Below are 26317 nucleotides of genomic sequence, written 5' to 3'. Positions count from 1 at the left end.
TTATACAATTATACAACATCTGAAATCCTCTTCCTGCTGCCTTGTTATACTGCCTACAGGCTTTTTCAAAATTGTTTCAAATTGCATGGCCTCAGATTTTCTACAGATTGTCAGCACGTCTCTTCTCTCAGGTGTCTTCCCACAGGCCCTTAACTGCCGTCATCAAGCAACTCTTCAAAAAGAACAATCTAGACACTTCACTAATGAGCAACTATAGGCCCATATCAAACCTTCGTTTTTCAGTAAAATCATTGAAAAAGCTGTTTCAGCAGCTGAACAACTTTTTGGCTCTAAACAACCATTTTGATGTCTTCCAGTGAGGATTTTGACCCCATCACAGCACTGAGACTGCTCTTGTTAAGGTCTTCAATAACATACACTTTAACACTGACAGTGGCAGAATTTCAGTATTAGTATTACTGGATCTCAGTGCTGCATTTGACACAGTTGACCACAACATATTACTAGACAGACTGGAAAACTGGGTGGGACTTCCTCGTACAGTGCTAAACTGGTTTTAATCTTACTTAAAGGACAGGGACTACTTTGTGTCTATAGGTAATTACATATCTGACTGGACAAAAATGACGTGGAGTTCCCAAGGCTCCATTCTGTGGCCTCTTCTGTTCAACATCTACATGCTCCTACTAGCTCAGATTATGGAAAACAACAAAATGTTACCACAGTTATGCAGATGACACACAAATTTACATAATCGTATCACCACGGGACTATGGTCCAGTGCATGCATTGAGTAAGTGCATTGAACAAATCAACGATTGGATGTGCCAGAATTTTCTTCAGTTAAACAAATACACTGAAGTAATTGTTTTTGGAGCCAAGGAAGAAAGATTTAATGTCAATGCTCAGCTTTGAACAATAATGTTAAAAATCACAAACCAAGCCAGAAATCTTGGTATAGTCATGGACTCAGACCTGAATTTCAACAGCCACATTAAGACAATTACAAAGGCAGCCTACTATCACCTGAAGAATATATCAAGAATTAAAGGACTTATGACTCAGCAGGATTTGGAAAAACTTGTCCATGCATTTATCATCAGTAGACTTGACTATTGTAACAATGTCTTTCCAGGTCTCCCTAAAAAACCAGACAGTTGCAGCTGATTCAGAACACTGCTGCTTGAGTCCTCACTAAGACTAAGAAAGTGGATCAGCTGTTGGTTTATAAAGCACTGAATGGTTTAGGGCCAAAATACATTTTTCTTACCTGCTGCTATGTTATTGAACCATCCAGAGCTCTCAGGTCGTCTGGTACAGGTCTGTTTTCTGTTCCCAGAGTCAAAACTAAACATGGAGAAGCAGTGTTCAGTTTTCATGCTCCACATATCTGGAACAAACTCCCTGAAAAATGCAGGTCCACTGCAACTCTGAGCTCTTTTAAATTGCAGCTGAAGACTTGCTTGCTTGCTTCCCACTGCTTTTAATTAAACCAAGGGTTGATATCTTACACTGCACTGTAACTTTTATTCTCCTGTTTTATCTGTCTTATTCTATTTTAGCTTCTTTTTATTTCCAATTTAACACATTTTGATTGTATTTAAATGTGTTTTTATATTGCCTTGTGTTGCTTTTATATTCTGTCTTGATGCATTTTATGCTCTATGTAAAGTACTTTGAATTACCTTATTGTTGAATTGTGCTATACAAATAAACTTGCCTTGCCTTTCCCTGGGTAGCAGCAGGGTTCAACTCCCTCATTACTAATGAACCTGTACACTAGGTAACCCAAAAGGTTGATGTTACCAACTGTAATCTCATCATGCTGCAAGACTGTTTCTCCTCTTCAATGGGCCTGAACAGGCTACTAGTGAAGAGGTTTACAATCAGTTCAGTTACTCAGATATCAGAAAAATTTGCTCCTCTATCGTTTTCCTCTGTTTGCTTTCTGTGGTTGCCATGACACACTGTGAGCTGCAAATGCAAATTTAAGCAGTTAAACTATGATGAATTCACCAAGGTTAACAACAGCAGCAATGACAGAGGTACGGCTGCTGCTCTCTTATATTGAAAACAGTGGAGCCAGCAGCAGCAACACTCGCTGTCTGAAAGCACCTTTAGATACCTTCTGACATCATGCTGGCTCCCCACACTATATGAATCGTATACATAACTTGGTACTGTTTTTTTTTTTTTTTTTTTTTTTTAATCTACCAAATTAATCAAAATTTTGAAGTACCATATTGGAGTGTATGAGACACTCAGAAAAATGTATTTTCATTTTTTAAAGATTTATATGATATTATCATAACTGCCACTTGTAGTCACAGTTGCCATTTTTTCAACTGTTACAGTTACATAGTCTGAAAGTTCCAAAAGCTAGTAAGTGAACTTTTGAGTTTAAATTATTTTGTTACATAAGTGTATATAGCGTACATTGTTTATTTTCTTCACATTAACTGATTAGAAATTCACAGATTAACAAAAATAAGACTTCTGGACTCGAAATACATGATAAATTAAACTGCATCATCTAATCACTCAGATGACCCTCTTCTATACAGTATATCTGTATAATTTAAAGGACCAGTGTGTAGGATTTAGTGACATCTAGCAGTAAGGTTGCAGATTGAAACCAAATGAATACACCTCCCCTCCCCCTCCCTTCCAAGTGGGTAGGAGAGCCTATGGTGGCTGCAACACTCCCTCACTACAGCCAGTGTTTGGTTTGTCCATTCTGGGCTACTGTAAAAACATGACAGTGCAACATGGCAGCATCAGTGGAAGGGGACCCGCTCCTTATGTAGATATAAAGGGGTCGTTCTAAGGTAAAGAAAACACAACAATTCTTATTTTCATGGGATTTTACACTAATTAAAACATATTTATGAGTGTAGGACACTACTGCTTTTCCTTTAATTTCTTGTATAAAACAATCCCTCTTTCTCAAATTGAGTAGGTCAGTGCATACCACAGAGACAGGGTTTAATGCCTCTTCCTGGACCCCGAACTGGCGTCTTTGCCAAGTGGGTGTCTGTTAAAAGGATAATCGCCCAAAAGTTAAACACTGTGACAAAATAAATATTGAACAGACCTCCTGAGAGACCATGTCTGACAAATAACTGAATTATGGCCTGAACTAAAAGCATAAATTACCTCTTGGGTCATTTGGATCAGGAGAAAGGACTGATAACTCAACACATGGACAGAAAACCCCCTTCTCTTATCTAAACAGACCAAACCATAAACTCTAAGTCACATTCCTGGAGTCTCTCTGCAAATCTGAGCCAAACCTGAAGTTTATGTAAATTAAATGTGTAATCATTATGTAAGTTGTGTAATGTTATTTGTCATGTAAATACATGAAGAATGATACAGCTTTGATAGTTGTGTGGCAATCTACTGAAAAGATATTCAATTTTGATTTTATTACTTTTTTACTACATGTGACAATACTGCCTTCTAGTGGTAAGATTTTGAATTTCCTTATGTTAAAGGGGACGTATAATGCTTTTCCTTATTTTCAGACATATATATAATGTCACAATGTTGGATTTTCATGTTAAAAGTGGCTGATGCATTAAATAACAAGGTAAACATATGTAGAAGTCCCTGTGAGCAAAAAGCACCGGCTTTTTGCCGACGTCAGCTTGTGATGGATTTCTTTATATGAAAATCTGCTACATGCACAGCACGCAAATTCACTACTCTGCTCCGGGCGTAGTCACACTGAGCCATGACTCCATCACACAGCACAGCAAAGTAAAATAAGTAGTTTCCCTGCAGCTTTTCATAAAACATCTCACTGTGGCTGTTGCTGCTTGCACTATTACTCCGTGCATTATTTCAAACTTTTCCGCTGAATAAATAGTTCCAAATATGTCCATATGTTGTTGTTTCCACCAGTTTTTAGTGTAGTCTTTAGTGAGGAACATGTTTCACCCCCTGTAAACACTTAACAATAAAAGGCTCCCATTATTTAGTCATTTAAGAGCTTTTAATTTGAAGCAAGAAAGCAAGAAATGTTTGGTTTGCATTGGCGGTAAAGTTACACAATTCTGATAGTAAAGCTGGCCAATCCAAACAGAATGGGCTCATCGGGAGAGGGGCCTTAAAGAGACAGGTGCTAAAACGAAGTGTAAAGAGAAACTGTGTACACTGAGAGGCTGCATAAAGGGCCAGTACAAGATAAATAAAGAGTTTTTTTGAACTATGAATCATGCAAAGCTACTCTAGTGGATTCCAAAAATAAAAATTTAGAGCTGAAATGAACATAATAGCTCCTCTTTAAGAATCAATGAATGTGTATATGGTAACTATGCAATTGTTATAACATTTTAAAACCAGCAAGTCATTTAAAATCATCGTGTTTAACCTTTGATCTATTAATCTCATAGACAATCATATTTTAACAGTTAAATTAGATAAGTAGTTGTATTGAATGAATGATTAAATGATTTTTTTCCGAAATAATAGGAATATAAAGATATAATGTTTGAAGACTTCCAGGTTGAAGTCTTCTTGTATTATGGATCAATAGTCATAATGAATGTTTTTACATTATGAAGTAAGAGTTATGTTAAATGTATATTCAAATATGTTTCTGAAAGTAATCTAATCACATAAGTGTAGCTTAACTTTATTTCATTCACTATGGTATTAAACTTTTATTTCAGTGTAGATGGTTTGAGATGTGTAAAGGGTTTGAGAAGGCTGAATCAATGAAAGTTGAATATCTAGACATCATGAGAAGCGTTACTAGGAATGTTAATGTTTTGTATGTTGAATGTAGGATTTATTATGGAAATGAATGCATAGTGCTGAAATGTTTTACTGAAGGGTTTTACAATATATGATACAAGGTGACATGAAAAATTCAGATATAGTGACTGAAATGTGAGCTTTGCATTTGAAACCCAAACTTAATTCTCAAGTGCAAGAAAGTTATTTGCCCTCTCAAGTCGAAGTCAACCACACCTTAAAAATCCCTTAAACAAAGAAATTGAATATTCATTAGTAATTTGGCGCAAAAACATTTAAAACATACCCAAAACTCTGCTTGTTTTATCCTAACTTAAAAGGTAGCCTCAGAGGGATTTTTCTCTGAGCTGGCCTCCAAAACTCATGAGAAAATTCTTAAGAAGTCTCTCTTCTTTGTATTTCAACCCAGTATATGCATATTTTAATTTTATCGAAACAATATTTAGTTCGTTTTTGTTTTATTTGTAATATTAAGTCTCATGTTTCCACGTATAATTAACAACAACAATAATAATGATAATAATAATAGCAGGCGTGGGTGTCAAGCAGGACCACGGAGAGGGTCCCTGTAGCCATGGTCCATGGAAGCCTGCAATCCATGACCCTGATCCACAGGAACCTGTGGGATGAGAAAGCACAAAAAACTCTGGGGAAGAGGCCAAGTTAGTAATATGCATTAATGGTACATGAATATGCACAGATGGAGAGAGTGAGGAGGAGAGAGGAGCTCAGTGCATCATGGGAAGTCCCCCGGCAGTCTAGGCCTATAGCAGCATAACTAGGGGCTGGTCCAAGGCAAGCCTCGTCAGCCCTAACTATAAGCTTTATCAAAAAGAAGAGTTTTAAACATACTCTTAAACGTAGAGAGGGTGTCTGCCCCCTGAACAGAAACTAGAAGATGGTTCCACAGGAGAGGAACCTGATAGTTGAAGGTTCTGCCTCTGACTTTTAGAGACTCTCGGAACCACAAGTAAGCCTGCATTCTGGGAGCGCATTGTTTTAGTGGGGTAACAATGTACTATGAGCTCTTTAAGATATGATGGTGCCTGCTCATTAAGGGCTTTGTAGGTGAGGAGAAGGGTTTTAAATTCTATTCTGAATTTTACAGTAAGCCAATGCAGAGGAGCTAAAATGGGAGAAATATGATCATCAGTTTTTGTCAGTACACATGCAGCTGCATTCTGGACTAGCTGGAGAGGAAGAAGTTTTTAGAGACTTGTTGGGGCAACCTGATAATAAGGATTTGCAATAATCTGTATCTTTTTGAGACAGGATGTGCCTGACTTTTGCAATATTACGTAGGTAAAAAAAGGGCAGTCCTTGAAATTTGTTTTATGTAGGAGTTGAAAGACATATCCTGATCAAAGGTAACTGGAGGCCAGGGTAATGCCATCCAGGGTAGCTATATCATTAGAAATGTGTTTCTGAGGTGTTTAGGACCAAGCATGTTAACTTCAGTTTTGTCTGCGTTTAGTAGCAGAAAATTGCAGGTCATCCAGGTCTTATGTCCTTAAGGCATGCTTGGAGTTAAGTTAACAGATTGGTTTCATTAATAAATATTATTGAGTATAATCTGCATAACAATGAAAATTTATGGAGTGTTTCCGAATAATATTACCAAAAGGAAGCATATATAAGGTGAATAGTATCGGTCCAAGCACAGAACTTTATGGAACTCCATGTCTAACTTTTGTGTGCATGGAGGATTCATCATTAACATGTACAAACTGAAGTCAATCTGATAAATAAGATTTAAACCAGCTTAATGCAGTTCCTTTAATGCCAATTAAATGTTCCAGTCTCTGTAATAGGATGTGATGGTCAGTGGTGTCAGATGCAGCACTAAGATCTAACAAGACATGTACAGAGAGAAAACCTTTGTCCGATGCAATTAGGAGGTCATTTGTAACTTTTTACCAACACTGTTTCTGTGCTATGATGCACTCTAACTTTAAACTATTTACTTTCTACATAAACTATTGTTATGTAGAAAGTCACACAACTAATTGGTGACTGCTTTCTCAAGGATCATAGAGAGAAAGGGAAGGTCAAATATAGGTCTATAGTTGGCTAAAACACCTAAATCAAGAGAAGGCTTTTTAAGAAGAGGTTTAATTACAGCTACTTTAAAGGACTATGGTACATAGCCTGTTACTAAAGACTGATTGATCATATCTAGTAAAGCAGTACTAACTAAGCGTAAAACTTCCCTAGGCAGCCTAGTTGGGATGGAGTCTAAGAGACAGGTTGATGATTTAGATGAAGAAATAGTTGAAGTTGGTTCAGGAAGGTCAATTAGAGAAAAACAGACTAAATATATATCAGGTTTTAAGGCTGTTTATAAGGTTCTTGTGTTTGGGGATAACTAGGTGTGTTGTTGTGCCTGTTGAAGGCAGGAGGTGATGCATTTTGTCTCTTATAGTTAGAATTTTATCATTAATGAATCTCATGAAGTTGTTACTACTGAGAGCTATAGGAAAACATGGATCAATAGAGTTGTGACTCTTTGTCAGCCTGGCCAAAGTGCTGAAAAGGAACCTAGAGCTGTTTTTATTGTCCTCTGTTAATAATGAGTAATGGGGTGGCTGTGGCTCAGGAGGTAGAGCGGGTTGTCCACTAATCGGAAGATCGGCGGTTTGATTCCCGGCTCCTCCAGTCCGCATGTCGATGTGTCCTTGGGCTAGATACTTAACCCTGAATTGCTCCTGATGGCTGTGCCATCACTATGTGAATGTGTATGAATGATGAATGATTAGATTTCCTCCGATGGGCAGGTTGGGACCCTGCATGGTAGCCCCTGTACCATTCAGCATATGAATATATGTGAATGGGTAAATGTGATTCTTAGTGTAAAAGCGCTTTGAGTGGTTGGAAGACTAGAAAGGCACTATACAAGTACAGTCCATTTACCATAATAGGCAGCTCTGGCATTACAGAGGGCCTTCCCATATGTTTTAAGGCTGTCTTGCCAGACTAACATTACTTTGTGATGTTTGCTTTAATTCGCAGGTTTGGGAGTTATACTCCCGGCACTATCAACAAGATGACCAATTTGTTAGGGACTAAAGTTAGCATAAGAGTCCTCTGTTGTATTGAGATATGGCATTGAATTCAGTTCTGATGGAACTGTTTCCTTAAATTTAGCTACAGCACTATCAGATAGACATCAAGGGAGGACATTTCTGTCTAATGGCATGTAGTCCAGTAATAGGAGTTCAAAAGTTATTAAGTGATAGTCTGATAAAATACGATTTTGTGGAGAACCTATTAAATGTTCAATTTTGATGCAATATGTCAGAACAAGGCCGAGGGTGTGGTTAAGACAGTGAGTGGGTTTATTTACAGTCTGAGAGAGGCCAACTGAGTCTAATAATGAGATAAATGCAGTGCTAAGACTATTATTATCGACCTCCACATGAATATTAAAGTCACCTACCATAATTACTTTATCTGTACTTAGGACTAAATTTGATAAAAACTCTGAAAATTCAGATAAAAATTCAGAGTACAGACCAGGAGGGTGGTACGTTGTAACAAATAGAACTGGCCGTGAAGTTTTCCAAGTTGGATGTGAAACACTAAGAACGAGGCTTTCGATTGAGTCATAACTGAGTTAAGGTCCAGGGTTGATTATTAGGTTTGAGTTGAAAATGGCTGCAACTCCACCTCTTTGACCGGTGTCTTGAGGATTGTGAGTATTAATATGACTGGGGTGAGTGGATTCATTAAGACTAACATATTCTTCATGACACAGCAAGGTTTCAGTAAGACAAAATCATTCAATATGATAATCTGATATTAGATCGTTTATTAATCAGGCTTTAGATGACAGAAATCTAATGTTTAAGAGTCAGCATTTAATTATCCTATTGTGTTGTACTATTGCAGTAGTGATGCTGTTTTTTTATTATTCTTTTAAAGAATAATCTTCTTTAGTTTACTTTACATTTAATTCATTTAAGTGGTTTGGGGGCAGAAACAGTTTCTACACACTTACTCTATTCCTCTCTAGAGCAGGAGAGAGGGAAGCCATTGTGAACTGCTAAGCTAAGTTAGCTGCTAAACTAACTGCTGAGCTAAAGTAACTCACAACTGTGGGATCAGTGAGAAAAGCTGCTAAAAGAAAGAGAGAGCTAAGAGCGATTGAGCAGAACTAGTGTAAGTTTAAATGTAATTATCCACAGTAATGAAGAGTATAGCAAAATTAACAGAGTTGTGAGTTAACACAGCCAGCAACCGGAAATGAGACAAAATGAGACATACTTGCTGACTGCAGTTTGGCCAACTGAGAGTTAAACTGAAAGACTCTTACCAGAACAGCCTGAAACGGCTTGACTCCTCTTCAATGGTGCTCAATACCACTGCACTCACGAAGATGCGCCCACAGTCCATCAGCCAAACACTGCTGGTGATTCATCTCCAACTAGACCTGCCAAGAGGACATCTCTGCAGCAACGAAACAAGAACTTTATGCAACTGATTCATTGATTAAATTGAATAAGGGTTAGTGCTTCCTCCTGGCACAAACAAATCCTAACCAAATAGGGAGGTGGTGCCCAGACAAGGTTATGTTTTATATTAAAAAAGGTGTTAATGTTACAGCAGATGCCACTAAATTCTACTGGTCCTTTAAATCATCTGTAGCATTAATTTCTGTATAGAATTCATGTTATTTTGATTGTCGTAGACTTGAGACTTGGCATGTTTAGACAGTGGAGGCAATTGTTCCTTCTCCTGCTTTATTTCTCTTTACTTGTGACTTTTCCCTACTCCTTCCACACTTTCTCTAAACAACCCTCCACCCTTCATCCCCTCATTTCTTTTTTGAGTCTTAGTCAGAGAGTTGATTGACTTTGAAAGGGCGATCAAGCTTGGAGGGCCTCCTGAGTGTCTCAATGGGGAGTCGAGGACACCGATTAGCCGCTCATCTGTTGTTGTGGGTCCCAGCAGCGAGGCCCTGTTCAATCTGTGCAAGCTTTCTGTTACAGCAGCGAGCAGCTGCGCATGCCAGCAGCCTCATTTAAGAAACACTCTCCAGCCAGGCTATATGTGTCGACGCTCTCCCTACAGCTGCCAGACGATTTGGAATGTCCCTCTGCCTTTCTCTTTGTCTGCGTGTGTGTATGTGTGTGTGTGTGTGTGTGTTTGTCCACTGGGGAGGATTCTCCAAATAGCCAGCTGTAACCAGAGGGAATCTCCTCACAGGCCCAGGTTACAAACAACCAATCTTAGCTAATCTGTAAATTACAGCCAGGAGGACTCAACAGAGCAGGCCTGATGGACACACATTGCAAGTGTGTGTGCTCATATGTGACTTGCCAATGTGTATTACTTTGTGTGTATAGTGTGTGGGCAATTGTGCGTACACTTGCGTATATGTGTATACATATATGTAATCTTGTGTGTTTGCAGCAGCCCAACCATGTTAAAATGTGTTTGTGTGTATGTGTTTGTGGTGTGTTTGTGTGCATGTGCGTGTGTGGTTATTTAGTTGTATGTGTGTTAATCTGGCGGCCTGCAGATTATTTCTGACATGGATGGAGTGTGATGTGTTTGTCCTGGCTAATTCAGCTTCAGCCGGCTTGACATTTTCACACTATTTGATAAAAGGCGGAGTAGATCTGCGGCTGCGTTGACAATCTTTTATTTACTGGCTGCAGATAAAACCATTAATTCCTGTTAATTAATGAGTGTGTGAGCCCAGAGGGGAGGAGGTGGGGGCAAGGAGAGGCAACAACATCCGCTGGGACGACATGGAGACGCCATTCATCATCATTAGTTTCCTTGTGTCTCACTCTCACACACACATAGAACAATATCTGTGGTCAATATTGGCCTTTTGTTAGATATTTAATTCCTGGGTCGGGTGAGGTTGATACCAATAAGATTAACATTTACACCAAATGTGAGATTTTTTTCAATATATCCCTCCCTACCTTATTTTCAAACCCACAATGAATGGGCTCTTAGGATTCTTACATCAGCTGGGTCTCTATCCACATGTGTGGTCTATACTTAAGCACCTTGAACAAGGAAAAAACAAAAGATAACACCCTGATACAGTTGACCCATCCCTTGGCTGTTCAAACTGGGCCTCAGTTGTTAAGGGCAAGAAAAGACTGTCCTTTCCCCTCTATGACTCTCAGGATGATTCCACAGACATGGAGCTGTGTAACTTCTTTGCTCCTTTGGCTGCTCTACCAATGTTGCCTTCACTGCTGCTGAATGTGGGTTATGCTAACGGAAAACACAAAGTTTCATCTAACGTTATTTCCAAAAGGCGCAGATCTCCACGCAGCTCCAGCTCTAGAGCTGACTCTCCCTCTGACAAATGCCCTCAACTGTGTACTTCATCACCAGAGGGCAGTGGTAGAGCTCCTGCTGCAACACCCAGAGCTCCAGTCACTCGGCAGTCCTCCAGCCTTTGCCCCGCCCTGGTCCCTCTGGCCAGGGGGCTGCACTGTTGGACCCGCCCAGCACAACCAACACCGATGCTAATCCAGCTAGCCTGGTTAGCGCCATGCACCACCTGCCACTGAAACTTGCCACCTACAACAACTGTATGGTAAGCAGCAATCCGGAAATTTTGATAGTAGTCAAAAACTTGGGTGTGATTTTGGACGCTCATCTTAACTTTCAGAAGCACATATCCAGTATTACTAAGACTGCTTTTTATCATCTTAGAAATATATCTAAAGTCTTTCCTATCACAGTCAGATTCTGAAAAGTTGTTTTCATACATTCATTTCCAGTCAGCTAGATTATTGCTAGACTTTTTGCTGGACTGGCAAAGCAAGTGCTTAATAAATTCCAACTTATTCAGAATGCTGCAGCCGTAGTATTAACTAAAACCAAAAGGTGTGAACACATCACTCCTGTTTTAATTTCTCTTCACTGGCTCCCAGTAAAGCAAAGAATTTATTTTAAAATACTTCTCATTGTTTTTAAAGCTGTGAATGGCTTAGCTCCCTCCTACGTCATTGACATGCTCTCTGAATACACACCAGACAGACCCCTGAGACCATCAAATAAGCTCTCCTCACTATACCAAGAATAAACTCTAAATCAGCTCATGGTGCCTTCAGTCATTATGGTCCTCCTCTCTGGAATTATCCACCACATGAAATGTTACAACATTGTCTTTTTTTAAAAGCAGACTCAAAACATTTTTTTGCAAGCTTTTAGTTAGGTTAATGCGTAAAACCTTCATTTTAGAATCAGTATTATTATTGTTATTCTTTTTTAATAATAATAATAATACCTTCTTACCCTACTTTCTTTCTTGTAATACCTTCTTACCTTCTAATTTTATATGTTGTCTTATATGTTTTTATGTAACATCTCCGTATTTTCTGTTTTATCTTATATGTTTTATACATGTAATGTTAATGTAATGTTATATGTTTTTGTCATGTATGATCTTCACTTTTTTTCTTCTGTTTTTAAGCACATTGAGTTTACGCCTGTCGTATGAAATGTGCTATGTAAATAAATTTGACTTGACTTGACTACACTATGAGACTATGAGAGCACCGAGACGGAGCCAAGCAGAAAATTTGTGGGCCAGAAAACCAAAACAGTGAGCTGAAAGGCACTATAAATAACTGTATTTGTTTTATACATTAATATATAAAGAAGCCCAGACTTTTGTGATTCAGTTATTATTCTCAGATACAACAGCATGATGGGATGTTTTATTGTTTTGTTCACATGCAGTGAACAACACCTGCATGTTGTCTCTCTGACTGCTGGAGACCCTTCAGGAGACTTAGATTCTTCCAGTATATCAGTCATTCTCCTCCCTCTAGTTAGCATCTGTTCATTTCCTTGCTCACCCATATAACCATTTAGCCTCTTTCTTCAACCACAATCACCTCTCTCATCTATTAGAAGCTGTGGCAGGAGCGGCCAGTTAATGTGTTCATTGTACTTTTCTGTAATTCCCAGCTAATATAGTACAGCACCAGTCAGTCATACCTCTTTCAACCTGACACTAATGTGATTTGTAATTGTGTCCAGATGTGATTCTGCTGGTTACATTTACTGCTGACATTAACATCCATCTTTAATCTACGTATTGAAAAAATAAAATTGTAATGTGACAGGACCCCTTAAGTAAGCATAATAACACTTAGATTTGAAAAGTACTGCGATGATGGTATTAATTATAACCAGTCAGAAACATGCACATACCTCAACTACATTTCTTTTAATGCATAAAGGAGCTCATGCTTGTTGTATTCATGTACTGCTGAAGCCTTGCAGTGACTGAACCACACTCTTTCCTCTCACTGAAATGAACACATACAGTTTTAAAATCAAAAAACAAAAAATAACAACAGAAGCACCAACAGCCATAAAACTGTGTACAGCGATTTAATTAAGATTTAATTAAGTGAAACTGCAAACACCTGCAACCAAACTTGGCAGACAAGTCAGAAGTCTCGCTAGCTTTGGTGAATAACTCATGGACCATATGTGATAGATAGAGAGAAAACAAACACGTGGTATAAACTCCCATTCAACTCATTGGTCAGATAAGGTCCTGAGAAGGTGCTATCTGCCCAAATTCCTCTAAAGGATCTAAGTGCAATTATTTTGGTCCACACCCAAGTACAATTGCTGTGTTCACCTCTACCCAAAACAAATTTGTTGAAAAATGCTTTTCTGTAGATTGCATCATAGAGATAAAAATTAAAGAGTACTTGTCAATGGAAAAACTAGATAGATTAAAGCATGCAAATTAATTAATCATTGTTGACTATTTAAGTCTCCAAGAGTCACCTGCTCAGTACATATCTTGGTTAGAAACTATGTCATATCTAAGATGCTTATCAAAAATGTATGTTTATGTTATGTGATTTTGTTAAACAGGTTTGGGTTTTTTTTGGCGATAGGGCTATATACAAACTCATGCTGATGACCATAGGACTATGAATTGTTTTTTTTGGGGGGGGTTTCTGTATAGTGCCTCTTTAAAGTTTATTTTTGTTTACCCAGTGGCTGCATTTTGAGTCTTCATATGGGTGTCCTGCAGCGGCTTTGATTGACTGAACCCTTAGAACATATCCATTGCATTTCCCCCTGGGTTCTCAGCATTTCTGCTGCATGTGATTATCACCCAGAATGCAGGTTAATGCCAGGTGGAAAGTGGGATTACTTAAGATCTCGCAATCACCCTCATCCACCCTCTCAACCTCACTCTCTCCTTCTCTTCCTCTCTCTCCTCACCCCTCTAGAGACATCAGACAATGAATCACGGTGTGAAGATTAATTAGATGTGATGATTAAATTAATGTGCTTCATTACTGGCCTTTAACAGCCTCTGAGACAACGGTACTGGAAGACATATTTCAAATGAGACACACACACACACACACACACACACACACACACACACACACACACACACACAGACCACTGTAGACCAATAGCACTCTCACTATCACTTTTTACAGGCCTAAAATAAGCAGTTGTGTTGTTTTAATGTACTGTAACTTGTGAATGTATTGCCAGAAGTAACAAAGTTTCCATAAGATGGCAAGACAGTGTCACACAACATAATAATATTATTGAATTAAGGCATTAATTACATATGCTAATTAGAATGCTGGCATTTAATTCTCTTCTATAAATAGTTGTTGGTGGTGTTAATGCAGTGGTTGTAATTATTTGTTGCTCTCTACAGTGACAGTTTGTAAGCCCCTGACTGACAGAGTGAGAGTGATTGCACATACATGCATTTAAAAGTTCAAATTTTGCACATTTGAACACCACATTCAGAAATGAGGGCAGCCTCTGAAGAGTCAAGTGTGGTAATAAAAAAAGCAAGAGAGAGATCAAAAAGAGAGTATGAGTGTCAGGAGTGGGCGACATCATAAAAGCAATTTACATGTATTTGGCTGAGATTATAGAGTGTGTGTGTGCGTGTGTGTGTTTGCGCGTGGACACGTTTTTGTTACCTCTTTGGGACATTTTCCAGTATAAACACCGACCAGTAGTCCTCATGGGGACCAAAGCCTGGTCCTAATGAGGCAAAACATCATTTCTGAGGTCCTGGTTAAGGTTAGGGTTAGGCATGAATTGGTTATGGTTAAGGTTATTTTTTTGATCAGGCAAAAATGCAATATCCTAACAAGGATAGCTGCGCAAACCTGTGTGTGTGTGTGTGTGTGCTTCAGAAAGGTATGGACACATCAGTCAATTTGGTGTGCATATATATTGTATATGTATAACTTGCACACTGTATGTCTTATGTCTATCATGTGTGTGTGCACAGTCAGTCAGTTTGCTGTACATAAATGTGTATGTATGACGGCATGTGTGTGTGTGTGTGTGTGTGTGTGTGTGGGTGTGTATATGAGAGAAAGAGAGGAAGCCTACTTAGTGTGTATATATCCATCAATTTGGTGTGCATAAATAATATGTATTCTGTATTTGTAACTGTGTGTGTGTGTGTGTGTGTGTGTGTGTGTGTGTGTGAGCAGGATGTGATCTGGATGCCAGTCGCTGGTGCTGATTTATCTGCTGTTTTCTAAACCACTGAGAGGAGAAAACAAATTCATGTGAACATTAAAATACTGTGCTGGACTTTCTCTCTGTCCCTCTCACTCACTCATTCACACATACACACACACACACACACACACACACACACACACATACACACACACACACATTCACTCTCAACACATTTATGTTCACATAAAAATGAACATAAACACCGAGCTATTCCAGAAAGTTTGGCCACCTGACTGTCACACTATACAGTTGCAGATAGAAGTATCATCGGAAACACACACACACACACACACACACAGTAGATACTGTATGTAAGTGTATGCATCAGCACGAGGGATGTGCAAAGGGCTCAGTATTTGTATTTGTATCTATATTTGTTGAGGCAGCAAAAATATTTGTATTTGTATTCGAATGAAAGCAGGAAGAGGCTTAAAAATCCTGTTTTTGTATTTATTATACTTTTAATTTTAGAAAATTAAAGTGTTACAATAAGTGTTCATGAAGCTTGTTCATGTGTCAGTAGCTCAGCTTTATCTCTGGGGAACACCCCCAACTCTGGGAGTGATGTCCAAATTAGGAAATATGCGTCATGTAGCAGATCGGTGTGACTCCCCTTGTTAATACCTGCTGATAGATGTAACAGCGAAGCAGAGGAGAGAGACTGAGATAGTGATGTAACCGACTTGCATGCTGGTATTTGACATGGTTTATTTTTCTTCCTGAAAACAAATAATTTTTAAAATATTTGTATGAGACAAATACTTGTAAAGAAAAAAAACAACAACACTATTTTGTACTTTGCCATATAATGTATTTGTGTTCGGGCACACCCCTAATGAGCACACAAACAAACAAAGACACACACCCCTCCAAACAAACACATCACTCCCCTGTGGTCCCTGTAAGTGGGCAGGTGTTGTTTGGCTAACATGCTGCAATAAAGTTTATTAGAAATACAATTTTAGAAAGAGAAAGTACACATGGATGATCAAAGGAAGAATGAAAGAAAGGGAAGAGAGGGAAGGAGGGAAAAAGACTGACAATGTTATAGCTAGTGTGGATTTGTGTGTAGCCCCAATGTATATCCATCTATAAATACAAACACATAGAGACACAGCACTGTAGTCTATATAGTGTGGCATGCATGAATGCTTGAATGGCTGTTTTAATGAGTGAATGGCTAACATTTCAACCAAATGAGACCTGTAAAAATAAATATAGAAATTCAAATGAGTGAAATGTGAGAATATAAAGAAAATTTGCACCTGCAATTGTAGAGGGTGTAGATATGTGAATAGATTGATTAGAGGATATGGAGCAGACCACAAAACATACAGAATAATTGCATTGTAAGTTTATTGGTAGTCAGTTTATTGCTTAAGTTACTAAGTTCCATTTCAGGATCCTAGTTCGAGAGATTATTTTTTGTTTCATCTGTGAATGTGATAATTTTCTCCTCTTCTGATCTTCATTGTTGTCACTTGTTGAGCCTGTACACTAGACATATAATAGGTAAAATTAATAAAATAAAATTGAAATACACTTTTACTCAGACAGGTGTGGATGAGAGGAATTCTCTTTACAGCTGCTGCAACAGCAGCTTTTTATCCAGGCTACTTGGACTTTTTGGATATGAGGGCTTTACAGTCTTTACAGTAATACATCATCCTCTGTTCTTAGACCCTTGAATCAAATGAGGAAAAAACCCCATCAAGAAACCCCTGTAATGAGGAAAAAATGGGAGAAACATCAGGAAGAGCAACAGAGGAGGGATCCCTCTCCCAGAATGGACAGACATGCAATATATGTTGTGTGTACAGAAAAGAACAAGAAAGACAAATTACAAAAATACAGCATGGAACAGGATAACAAAATTCTAATGGATTTATAGTATACTATATGAAGAATGTTATGAAGAGGACACCAAGCAGCTTCCAGGTGCCACCAGAACAGAATAGGACCTGACCCACATGACCTCCATCACCATGGAGTCCTGGCAGGCCAGTCTACACATGCACACAGGGGAGACTCACATCACACCATTCACATACATTAGAGAAGAGACAAGAAAAGACATTATTCGCACATGAGAGGGAGAAAGATAAAGATATCATCCAGAGAGAGAGAGACATGATGTGAGCCTGCAGGATGGGGAACCAGATCCAAGACAGCAGAGTGGTTCCAGGATGGGTGCTGGTCCAGCAAGAGATGCCTGAGAGATGAGAGGAGAGGAGGAGAAAATAGGGAGAGAGAGAGGGAGAGAAGAGAGAGGGGCACACAGCTCGGACACTCATGTGCTTGTGGAACAAACAAACAGAAGGTTAGAGAGAGATGCAAAGGTTATCAGAACAGTTGCAATAATCAGTAATCTCATTGGCAGTACATCGCTTACAGAAATCAACCCCCCGTGCAGTACAAGGTCATGAAGTACTCAGTTTAAGGCAACCAGCTGTAGGTTAAGGTTAACTGTTAATGTTATGTTCAGATTTAAAGGACTCAACAGACTCGGTCACTTGAATTGGTTATTCCTTAAGAACAGGGCCCAAAAGGAAAAGGCCCTGCCGCCTGCTGACTTCTTTTTGACTTTGGATACCAGCATAGAAGAGAAAATAAAGAATAATGGATGTAGCCACTGTCACAAACCGGCTCAATGAATGTGACAAAGAGGGGAAGCAAGTCAAGTTCAGGTGCCAATTATTGATTTTATTGTAAAATAAAACAACATAACTGTATATAAAAGGCATGAGGTGTGGAGAGTAACTGCATCGGCAGTGAATGTAATATGAGGATGAGTGAGGTGTGTGTATGCTTCTGCTGAATGCAAAAGAAAATACCAAAATAAACCAGAACCAGGAGAGATGTGGAGCCTTGGAGAGAGAGACAATGGGATCAGAGTGGTATTTATAGCCTTGGTGGAGACCTATCCAAGTGTCCCAGCATTACCTCAACGACCCTCCCTGACTGCCAGCTCCCGCAGGAAGTGGCAGAAAGGGAGGGGTCATAACACCACCATTGGTTTGTGGACTACTGTGGAACTGACCCTAATGCTGGCATCTAGCTGCTAGCTTGGTTAGCATGGTGCATTTACATTACATTTTTGGTGGAAGGTCAGAGCGATGTTGCCTGCTCACTCCTCTGTTCAACACTGACCCACCATGCTGCTTGGGAGCTGAGTGAGGGAATGCCCCTCCTGATTGTCTCCCAGACTGCAGGTGTGACCAGTGCCATGTGCCCATTGACTGCAATACATGGACTGGATAAAACACTCCCTCTATCACTTCCCCTAACCTGAGCTTGGGGACCTGCCCCCTGAGCAGGATTGGCTTGGCTGTTTCCCCTGGTTTGCCACAAAGGCAAAAAAGGGGTATGAGCATGAGCTTTATTTGCAGGCATGCACTGTGTGCACAATGTACTGCCCCTACAGCAGCCTTACACACAGCCAAAATAGAACTATACACATCTTAAACACGATGCGTGCCAGTTGCATTGTGCTAATCCTGTCACCAGTCAGTATTAATTGATTAGATGATAATAGTTTCTCTGCTTTCTTCAGCCTCCAACCCATGTATGCTCAACCTATTGCACCGTTTTGGACTGACATTTCTTACAAGATGATCTTAGATCAGAAGAAAAAAAAAAAAAAAAAATTATAATAATAGTAAAACATTTGTCAAGGACGATGCAAAAAACAATGTAACAGGTTACACTTACATGATACAGATGTGTTGCATATAGGATTTCTAGCCAAGGCTAATTTGCAATCCCTGTCCCTGGTTAGGCTTTTCTACTTAAAAATGGTCATAACATATCATCATTACCAAAAGTGCATTAGTTAAATTGAGCACACAATAAATAGTGACATTCTCATACATGTGACATGATCATGTGACATCAGATGTGTAATCACCACACCCTCCCAATATTTGCAATTTACTAGAATTATCTTCTGCTTCCAAAAGCTGAAAGAAAGCACATTTGATACTGAATGAGTGCATTCACTGAACTCCTGTTTCGTGTTGGTTTACATGTCAACCTTGAATACAACTGTCCTGTTCTCCCTTTCGAATGGTGGAGGCCACCAATCTAAAGGGAGGAATGCTCAGTTGAGTGCTTTTGGCCTGACCTGAGGTCTTTCAAGCAGGTGACAGACAAGCTCAGTGGCTCAAAATACACCGCGATCAACTTAGTGGCCCTCTGGAAAACCACTCTAATAAATTATGGTCACATCACCACAGCTGATCTAACAGCCTTCAGAACACCGAAACACAGCTGAGAGATGTGATACCATTCTTGTGCCAGTTTCCAACACCCTGATCATTAATTTATGCTATTTGTCATTTTATGTAGTTGCATTTATATTAGTTACCTAAATATGCCAAGCTATGAAGTGGAACATTACCTCAAGCACTGTACAATTTAGATGAATTTGTAGGCCTACTTTACGTTTGTACTACTTCTAAGTCATTACATTTTGGAGAGAAATAGTGTACTTTTTACGCACTACATTTATGTGACAGCTATGGTTAGAATTTTACTTTGCAAATTCAGATTTTTACGTACAAAACTAATGATTATTTTCACTATCAATTAATCTGTAGATTATTTTCTCAATTAATCGATTATTTGTTTTGTCCATAAAATGTCAGAAAATGGTGAAAAATGTTGATCACTGTTTCTCAAAGCCCAAGCTTATGTCCTTTTGTCTTCAACAGTCCACAGCCCAAAAATGTTCAGTTTACTATCTGAAGAAGACTAAATAAAGTAAATCTCCAATTTGACCAACATTAAAATTCTGCTAAAATATTAATGCATCAATAGGCATAATTATTTTCCAAAAGATAATATGATATATAGGGTCTGCTTAATAAGTAATTTTACATTTGATACTTAAATTGCATTTTACTGATAAATGTAATTTTACTTAAAAATAAAAATTGAATGCAAGACTTACTTGTACTGCATTATTTGGTGTTAGTACCTCTATTTAGGTGAAATATCTGAGTACCTACTTCACCACTGTTATTATTATTGATTATTCTATAATAATACCAGAGAGAGTGAATGAAAGCAACAAAAAATGAAGAAACAAAATAATGGTCTTGTAGCCGAGGGCTTTTTGAAGAAGAAGAAGATAAGCTAATCTAGGCTGTGCTACCAGGAAAGCCAAACCACAGTTCCACTAAACTCTGGTGTAAATATGGCAACTCCCTTTTCATCCCACCACTGTTTCTGTTCTAGAAGCTCCCCTCACTCTCTCTGAGTTTTGTGCCATGCTCTCTCTTGTGAGTGTGTGTTAGGGAGAGCCCAGATAAACAGAAATAGACCTCTGTGGGTGCTGTACTCTCCCCCACCCTCTGTCATACATACATGCTCAAGAGCTGTGTGTGTTTTGTGTGTATGAGTGTGCACGTAAGTGTTTATACAGAGCCAGTGAGAAAGAGCTGGTAAAGTGAGGACACCCCATTGCCGTTTTTGTTAGTTATGCAACTATCAGACGTCAGAATATGCTGAGGCATTGTGGGGGGAAATATATATCAGATCAGGATCAAAGGCTCTCAGTAGAGGGAGATAGAGAGGGAAAAAAAAGAAGAGACAGAGATGCATCATTTTTCTGCTTTACAAGACTGAGTGTGTTGTGGTGATAAGATGACAATCCTGAACCTGGCCTCACCTAATAAAGCAGCCCTTCATCACTGCAGAGCAGCATCATCATCCTTTTCTTTGTTGAAGGAAACAGAGAAAGCATTTTATATGCTATATTTTCCTTTTCACTTTTATTGTTATTTTTATATTTGTTTGTAAAATATGGCTTAAACACCCTTCATGCAAATAAAGGATATTTTAATTTGAGAGAGAAACTGAGAGACACTATTTTAATCCAATACACACAGACACATTCATGTAAACTGAAAAACTGAGTTACAGTATACATTGTCGAAGTGGACACACACATGCACACACACAATTCTTCAAGAAGGTAAAACCTTATAAAATTGAAAGTCTGACTCAGTGTGTGTGTGTGTGCGTGCATTAGTGGTGTGCCCAAATACAAATACATTATTCGGCAAAGCATAAATAGTGGGTTTTTTTTTAACAAATATTTGTTTCAGACATCAGAATATGCTGATTATTTCTTTTTGGGATGAAAAAAAAAGCCATGTCAAATACCAGCGTGCAGGTTGGTTACATCGCTATCTCAGTCTCTGTCCTCTGCTCCACTGTTACTTATTTCAGCAGGTCTCAAGGAGGGGAGTCACATCCACCTGCTACATGATGCACATTTCCTTGTTTGGACATCACTCCTGGAGTTGGGGGTGTTCCCCAGAGATAAAGCTGAGCTACTGACACAAGTGCTTAGACAGGACTCTCCATAACCTGTTGTTGCCCTTCTCCTTTCCACAAAGTTAGGTTGTAAAAAATAGGCAAAAATTAAAAGTGCAAATCAAGAATCACCTTTGAAGTTCTTCCCTACTCATTACATGCTGTACTGTCTCTGTGTTATGGGTGTGTAAATAGGTAGAGGTCTGTCTGCAATGAGGTGACTAGTAAAGTTTTAGCTCAGTAGTCAGCGCAGTCGTCTATGATCTGGGAGACTCCAGTTCCAGACCTGGTGTGGGGACCTTCTTCGTAAGGTAGTTTATTCATGAACACTTGTTGTAACACTTTAAAGCTCTAAAATTACAAGCGTAATAAAAACATAAGCATGATTTTTAAGCCTCTTTCCACTTTTATTCGAATACAAATACAAATACAAATAATTTTGCTGCCTCAACAAATACAGATACAAATACTAATACTGGGCTCTCTGCACATCCCTAGTGTGCATGTGTGTGTGTGTGTTAATAAATAGTAATAAATCCTGAGTAAACATACAGTCCTGAGACAACAGTAGCAGAAGCAGAATATTATTATTCTAAATTAGTTCCCCAGTTAGCCACAAAGCTAGCTAATTTCATGGCTTGTCAGTAGTGTGGACGACAGCTCATGAGTTGTTAACATGCAGCGTGATACTCATTCTGCCTAACTGACGTAATGGTAAATATATCTGTGACTCACATTTTAGTACGCATTGCAGCACATTCTCAGAGTTAGTAATTCCCTTAGCTAATGTCTGATTATCACATAACATAACAGCTGGCCAGAACTGGTAATATTAGAGGGATTATTACGCCAGCGGAAAAAACACTAGAAATAGACATGAGCACAAGTAGATGACAGTGAAAGCTGATGCAGTTTCTGCAGCAGCATTTACTCTCAGTCATCATTAAATGCAGTAAACAGCATTTTCAATCTGTTGACGTAAATAATGGTTGGAAAATGAGATTCCAAAAGTCTTTAATTAACCCCTGTCCTTTTCTTCTGCATACATTTCTGTTTGACCAGCACCAAGACAATGTATGTCAGAGGTATACCTACACACAGGAAATTAAAGCTGTAAAACAGGCCAGATTTCAATGACATGTACTGTAAATATTATAAATTGTAAATATTCTTTGTCAAAAATGTGAGATGACTTTTGCTGATCTTCCTACTACCACTGTCAGGCCAAAATGATTCACATTTGTTCCATCTCATTTGTGCAATGAGCATACAGTTTAACTGAATATGGGTGTCATAAAATCTACCAACTGCAAAACAGAACCCTACTTTTATCAGAAAAACACTATTATTACAGACAGACCTTTTCTCTAATTCCCCATCTTCTCAATTGTAGGTATCAAGTGTATCTGATCACATTTGTTGGGCTGTTGCTGCTGTTTTAGTGAATGCATACTCCACATATCCTCTATCTATCTGAAATGAAAATACTTTGTTTTCAGGCGACAAGTCCTGTCACTCCTCTTGAAAGTGTTTTATTGTCAACCAGCAGGAGGTGTTCAGGTTCATTCAGCTTAACAAAGAAAAAAAAAAAGCTGGCCAAATTATCATAGCGTTTGAATGGCATTTCTCTTAAATAGAAAAATATGAAGCAGCAGAGTGGTGAATATGAATTGTTGCATTTATAGAATCATTGCTTTAAACTGACCATATGAGTGATTATAGTTCATAGTATGCTACAGTTTTCTTGGTCTTTGTTTTAGACCCAGCCTGTATTTGAGTATTTTGAGAACATTATTTGAGAAGTTACAGTATATCAGCTATTTACATTCCGAACTTGTCATTATCAGTCTTCAAAAACCATTTACAGTCAAACTAATGAACCAAGATCAGAAAATTCACTCTTAATAATGTGACCTGTCTGGGAAGAAGAGAAGGAAAGTACAGAGAAAGGAAAATGATGGAGGGTAGGAAAACAGGAAGAGGATGACACCTCAGATAAACAGCAGAGAACAGATGGAGCAAAGAAGGACAGACACCAAGGAGGGAATGAAGGATCAAAAGGAGGAGAAGAGGACAACTGCCAGGCTGGTTATGAGAGGAGGGAAGGAGGGCTGGAGTGGGAGAAAGAGAGCAAGTGAGGTAACAAGTAGGAGGAGTGGAGGATAGCAGAGAGGGAGAGAACAGCTTGTTTTGCAGTGGCAGGTACATGGAGGTCAGACCATAGCAGGTGTTTAGCCATCATGCTGTTACCAATAGCATGTAATGAGACACACATACAACCTGCGTAAGGCTAGAAAGAGAAACACACACAGACACACACACACACACAAACACACACACACACACACAATTTTTTCAATTCAATTCAAAGGGCTTTATTGGTATGATAGTTTCAAGAACAACATTGCCAGAGCATCAAAGTACAATTTGTCCAAATATTTGGACAGTGCTCAATAATAGTATTGTCAATATTAATACAACATTAAGATTTATATATATTAATTATATATATACATATACACACACAGTATATTCTATGCATGTACTACATTTGTGTGTGTGCGTGTGTGTGTGTGTGTGTGTGTGTGTGTGTGTGAAGGGGTACAGTAGCCATATTGACATGAATCACCATTTAACAGTAATGTTATGGATTATATGTAGAAAAGAAAAAGAGTCCCGTATGTCAGTTGGTGCTGAGACCGGTGCTCAGTTTCAGACACACTCTAACCAGTCTCACAGCAACACTGATTTCAAAACACAATCAGAGTAAACCAAATTATAATGCAATGTGAAGAAACCTATTTGGAACACTGGAAAGTAGAAAAGAAAGCCAAAGTAGATTGGAATGTTATCTGGCTCTATATACATTATATATATAGCTCTCTATACATTGTTCACATTCACACTCATTAGGCCTGTGGGATGATGAGATGCGACAAGTCAGACAGAGTCTTGTCTCTGATTAAACGACGGGACTGACTCGTGTGTATGTGTGTGTGTGTGTGTGTGAGATTCAGCAGCAGGGCAGAGTGTGTCCTACTAATTACAAAGCGAGGGGCGTAATTGTCATCTAATTTGGTGATCAGGCCTTGCTGTACCTGCCAGCCTGATTTAAAATTACAGGGTGTTTTACTAATTTATTTAAAAAATATATATATATACTTTTTAAACATTTTAAAATGACCGTTATTTTCAGAAGGTTAGCCTGATACCATTGCACAACCATTATACTGAGACTGTCCTCCCAAGAAAAAAAGACACAACAGGTTGTAATGTCAGTCATCCAAAAACAACAGTACGTCATAGTAATTATGACCAGGAGCAGAGGCACAGTTCAGATAATATATAATGACGTAATATTTTGGACCCCTCATGTATGTTAATGGGGTGGACAAAATATTTGGGTGGACAAAATGTATAAACTTCTTCCTGACTGCAGCAGGGAGAAGAGGCTGTTATCTGGGTAGCTGGGACACCACACAAAACCAACAATTAATAAGCCTATACCTCACACACACACACACCACAGCGCGCTCACAGCCAATATTAGCAACATGTACATATTATACATATTTTTACACACAACAGTGGCATGAGCAGCCAGAATAATATCAGTTTGCATGGCAGTCGTTATTAGATTTTAAAAAAGCCTTGGTTTTCTGCATCAAATTAGCTCTGGTGAAGGTCTTCCTTTGCTGATTAATTCTAACTTTTCATTGTTGTTGGATAATGGATAATCCTCACTAGTCATGGTTACTCCCCGCTTGTTTATGTCGCCGCAGCGGTCAACAGAGTTATACTAACACAATTTCAGTTAAATTTCCAGACAACGCCACCTTGGGAATTTCACCCAAAGAATTATTTATCACTATTATCAATAGGACACAGGTTCATTTACTGGAGGCAAGAGAAAACGTGGTTCCAGATACTTACAAAATAGTACACTTTATTATCAATACAATTTAAAATGACAACACAGTCATACCGGAAGGGGGAAAAAAAAGGGAAAAACTAAATCAGGGGCTGAGGCTTACTGGTGGGACAGGTGTTAGTGAGGGGTGGGGATCTACCAAACAAAAAAAATAGTAAAACTAAATGAAACACCCAGACACACGTGACAGTCACAGACACACACACTTTGTGAAAATCACCCACGATCCCAGGGAAGACACTGCACACAAAAGGGAAGGTCACCACCGCCCAGGTCAGCAACACCACCACCGGCCTGCAGCCACTGAAAGGGAGTAAAAACACAGTTACAGCTGATCACAATAAATGCACCCAAACTAAATAAACTGAAACAAATAATGCAACAACAGAATACCTTAGCCCCAAACAAATAAAAGAAGGAATAGAATTAATCAAAACCAGAAAATAAAGAAACCGGTGGGGGCTAAACCAAATTAATTAACCAAGATAAACAAAAGAGTAACTCAAACTAAACAAAAGAATAATTCATACTAAACACAAGAGTAACCCAACACATTCACACGATAAATACGTTAAAAAGAGTTAGTCCCACACACAGCTCAGGTGTTTAGAGTCAATGGCAAGGCGGCCTACCACCACCCCAACAGCGCCACCGTGGAAGCCCCCAGCAATGCAGCAAACAGCAGCAAGCACGGTGACAGAGGGAGAGAGAGGCAGCCAACTAGCCGAGAGACGGTCGGGGACCAAGCGAAGCTGTGGCAACAGCACAGCAGCAGCAAGTGCACACTGAGCACACAGAGCAGCGGCAGAGACACAGCAAGCA

At 38.9% G+C, this 26317-nt stretch overlaps 1 long non-coding RNA gene across 1 annotated transcript; it reads right to left on the bottom strand.

The window, feature by feature from the left end:
• Positions 1–15439: 15439 nt before the first annotated feature.
• LOC122971975 lies at positions 15440–26168 on the bottom strand. The gene is made up of 3 exons (XR_006399608.1): positions 26089–26168; positions 25694–25798; positions 15440–15450 (listed from the first exon to the last, which is right to left on the bottom strand). It is a non-coding gene; the product is annotated as an uncharacterized LOC122971975 (long non-coding RNA).
• Between the last annotated feature and the right edge of the window lie 149 nt (positions 26169–26317).

The sequence above is a fragment of the Thunnus albacares genome, chromosome 20 (assembly GCF_914725855.1).
Source record: "Thunnus albacares chromosome 20, fThuAlb1.1, whole genome shotgun sequence".
Lineage (NCBI taxonomy): Eukaryota > Metazoa > Chordata > Actinopteri > Scombriformes > Scombridae > Thunnus > Thunnus albacares.
The sequence above is the reverse complement of the archived record's forward strand: the minus strand, read 5'-3'. Positions and strand labels throughout refer to the sequence as shown.